This window comes from Podarcis filfolensis (assembly GCF_964270895.1).
Source record: "Podarcis filfolensis genome assembly, chromosome: 1".
Taxonomy (NCBI): domain Eukaryota; kingdom Metazoa; phylum Chordata; class Lepidosauria; order Squamata; family Lacertidae; genus Podarcis; species Podarcis filfolensis.
The window spans coordinates 128,428,156-128,432,029 of record NC_139604.1 but is presented as its reverse complement, the minus strand read 5'-3'; the positions used below and the strand labels follow the sequence as shown (position 1 = coordinate 128,432,029).

General features: G+C 43.3%; 1 long non-coding RNA gene across 1 annotated transcript in view; it reads left to right on the top strand.

Moving 5' to 3' along the window:
- The window catches only part of LOC310766573, a 123,015-nt gene extending 119,429 nt beyond the window's left edge, over positions 1–3,586 (top strand). The window contains exon 3 of the long non-coding RNA XR_014550264.1: positions 3,536–3,586. This is a non-coding gene — a long non-coding RNA (uncharacterized lncRNA). The remainder of the gene's footprint in view (positions 1–3,535) is intronic.
- Positions 3,587–3,874: the final 288 nt, after the last annotated feature.

The window sequence follows — 3,874 nt, the reverse complement described above, 5'->3', positions numbered from 1 at the left end:
GGGTACATTACCTTCTTTTGCTTAGCTGGTCCTCTGTGAGGTCACCCCTCTGTACCTGCTGGGCTGCTGACAGCCTCTAGGTCTGATAGGCTGGTAGGAAGATCAGCCCACAGTATTTTAGAAATGTATAGGGAGCAAGTTCTGATGAGCAATGGGAATGCTCATCAGATTTGCAGATGGCACCAAACCGGGAGGGTAGCTAATGCCACAGAAGAAAGAATCAGAATTTAGGGTTGCCATTTGTCCAGGGCATGCCCTCTTTTTCATGGGTAGAGTCATCATAGCGATCCCTAGTTAAAAGCAGAAGTTGGCAAATGTGTCCTCTTTTTTGAAACCCTACATTGAGCCCCAGCTAACAAAATGAATTTCAATAAGGACAAATGTCAGGTGCTGCACATAGGAAGGAAGAACAAGATGCACAAATATAGGATGGGGGACACCTGGCTTACTAGCAGTACATGTAAAAAGGATCTAGGGGTTTTGGTGGACCACGATCTTAACATGAGTCAATAGTGTGATGCAGCAGCAAAGCTAGTGCTAGTGTAATAGATTGGAGGGGAGTCCCCCCCCAAACCCTAGGAATGAATAAATGCTAGTATTTTGATTAATTGGGATATGGATTAAAACATAAACTGCAGAGCTGTTCCAGACAGGGAATTCCTGGGCTGGCTTATGCAAATTAACCTGGCTGATCTGTGGCTATTAAGAGTACAATAGGGGCCATTAACAATGGAAGGGAACTTCTCTCTTGCTCCTAGATGTGAATGAACACTGGGGATTTGGGAGGTTGCCAGGGTACCTGCTCTGGGGGACAGCAAGGGGTTTGGGGAGGAAGAAGGGGGGAGGAGAGATCCATCTTGGAGAGAGAGGCTGTATGCCTGTACTGCTGCCTCTTGAACTGAGCGAGAAAGCTAGAGAGTTCCAGAAAGACATCTACTTCTGCTTCATTGACTATGCAAAAGCCTTTGACTGTGTCAACCACAGCAAACTATGGCAAGTTCTTAAAGAAATGGGAGTGCCTGATCACCTTATCTGTCTCCTGAGAAATCTCTATGTGGGACAAGAAGCTACAGTTAGAACTGGATATGGAACAACTGATTGGTTCAAAATTGGGAAGGGAGTACGGCAAGGCTGTATATTGTCTCCCTTGTTATTTAACTTATATGCAGAATTCATCATGCGAAAGGCTGGGCTGGATGAATCCCAAGCCGGAATTAAGATCGCCAGAAGAAATATCAACAAACTCAGATATGTAGATGATACAACCTTGATGGCAGAAAGTGAAGAGGAATTAAAGAACCTTTTAATGAGGGTGAAAGAGGAGAGCGCAAAATATGGTCTGAAGCACAACATCAAAAAAACGAAGATCATGGCCACTGGGCCCATCACCTCCTGGCAAATAGAAGGGGAAGAAATGGAGGCAGTGAGAGATTTTACTCTCTTGGGCTCCATGATGGTGACAGCAGTCATGAAATTAAAAGACGCCTGCTCCTTGGGAGAAAGACGATGGCAAACCTAGACAGCATCTTAAAAAGCAGAGACATCACCTTGCCAACAAAGGTCCGTATAGTTAAAGCCATGGTTTTCCCAGTAGTGATGTATGGAAGTGAGAGCTGGACCATAAAGAAGGCTGAACGCCGAAGAATTGATGCTTTTGAATTATGGTGCTGGAGGAGACTCTTGAGAGTCCCATGGACTGCGAGAAGATCAAACCTATCCATTCTTAAGGAAACCAGCCCTGAGTGCTCACTGGAAGGACAGATCCTGAAGCTGAGGCTCCAATACTTTGGCCACCTCATGAGAAGAGAAGACTCCCTGGAAAAGACCCTGATGTTGGGAAAGATTTAGGGCACAAGGAGAAGGGTACGACAGAGGACGGGATGGTTGGACAGTGTTCTTGAAGCCACAAACATGAGACTGACCAAACTGCGGGAGGCAGTGGAAGACAGGAGTGCCTGGCGTGCTCTGGTCCACGGGGTCACGAGGAGTCGGACACAACTAAATGACTAAACAACAACAACAACGAACTGACCATGCCGTAAGATCTGGACTTCCTCCATGCAGATCGAAGGTGTAGATAGCTGAATAAACCCTTTTTCTTAAAGTCCTGTTTCCACCATGTCTTCTATTCTCCAAAGTGACTCTACGCTACATCAACAGAAACATCCAGATCACAGGAAGTAATAAAAGTAAAAGGTAAAGAACCCGAGGATGGTTACATCCAGTTGAATTTGACTATGGGGTGTAGTGCACATCTCTGCTTTCAGGCCGAGGGAGCCGGCGCTTATCATCAGATAGTCCATGCCATACATTTAAAGCACACTGCTTCCCTCAAAGGCTCCTGGGAACTGAAGTTTGCCTCTTGCAGAGCTATAGTTTTGGTGTACTATAAAGGCCAGAAGGCCAGCAAGGAGATCTGAAAAACAGAATTTTATAGCACAGCTATTAATATTTACTCAGAAGGAAGCCTTCTTTGTTTACAGCCAAAGTACCGTATTTTTCACTCTATAAGATACACCTGACCATAAGAGGCACCTAGGAGGAAAACAAGAAACAAGAAAGCCACGCAAAACCTCTTGAGCGAAGGAGCGCTCTGGAGGCTTTGTGTGGCTATCCCTGAAGCCAGAAGAGCAAGAGGGATCAGTGCGCAGCAATAGCTGCGCAGCCTGCATTCACTCCATAACACACACACACATTTCCCCTTACTTTTTAGGAGGGGAAAAGTGCATCTTATAGAAAAGCACTATTAAATGTCTGGGTTAGATATAAGGACCTGCTGGAAAATAAGACTCCAAGATGGCTATCACCAATGGAAGCCAAGGCAGTCAAAAAGCTAAATATGGAGTCGAAATGGCCAAGATATTGGGAAATTTTGGAAAAAGAAGGGGACAAATTGAGATTGCAGAGTTTTGAAAAAATAAAAGGGAAGGTGAGAGACTGGTTACATTATCATCAAATAAATGAAGTGTTTAAATTAGACAGTAAAATAGGCTTCCAGGTGGAAAAATCAAAATTAGAGACTGAACTGTTAGAATCTAGTACTAAGAATTTGTCAAAAATGTATGACCTGCTGCTGAAATGGAATACACAAGATGAAACGGTAAAATCAAGTATGATTAAATGGGCTCAGGACATCGGTCATAACATTATGTTCGCTGATTGGGAAAAGTTGTGGACCACCGGGTTGAAGTTTACGGCGTGTAACGCCTTAAGAGAAAACATAATGAAAATGATTTATAGGTGGTACATAACCCCAGTCAAGCTTGCAAAGATCTACCATTTGCCTGATAATAAATGTTGGAAATGTAAAGAAAAGGAAGGTACATTCTTTCACCTCTGGTGGACGTGCCCGAAGATTAAGGCATTCTGGGAAATGATCTATAATGAACTTAAAAAGGTATTTAAATATACGTTCCCAAAGAAACCAGAGGCCTTTCTCTTGGGTATCGTCGGCCAGGGGGTGTTAAAGACGGATATAACTTTCTTTATGTATGCTACAACAGCAGCTAGAATACTTATTGCAAAGTACTGGAAGACACAGGATCTACCCACACTGGAAGAATGGCAGATGAAGGTGATGGACTACATGGGTTTGGCAGAAATGACGAGCAGAATCCGAGACCAGGGAAGAGAAGCGGCGGAAGAGGAGTGGAAGAAGTTTAAGGATTATTTAAAGAAATACTATAAAATTAATGACAGTTAGAATGATGTTGGGCTTAAAATAAATGGTTACTATTAGTAATGGTTAAGACAGAGAGAATAAGGACGATTAACATAAATCTATAATAAAATAAGGGAAGATTCGCTGAATAATTGTAAGAACTTGGAATACAGAAACGGGAAGCAAGAGGAAGTCGAGGAAGTAAGGTCTAAG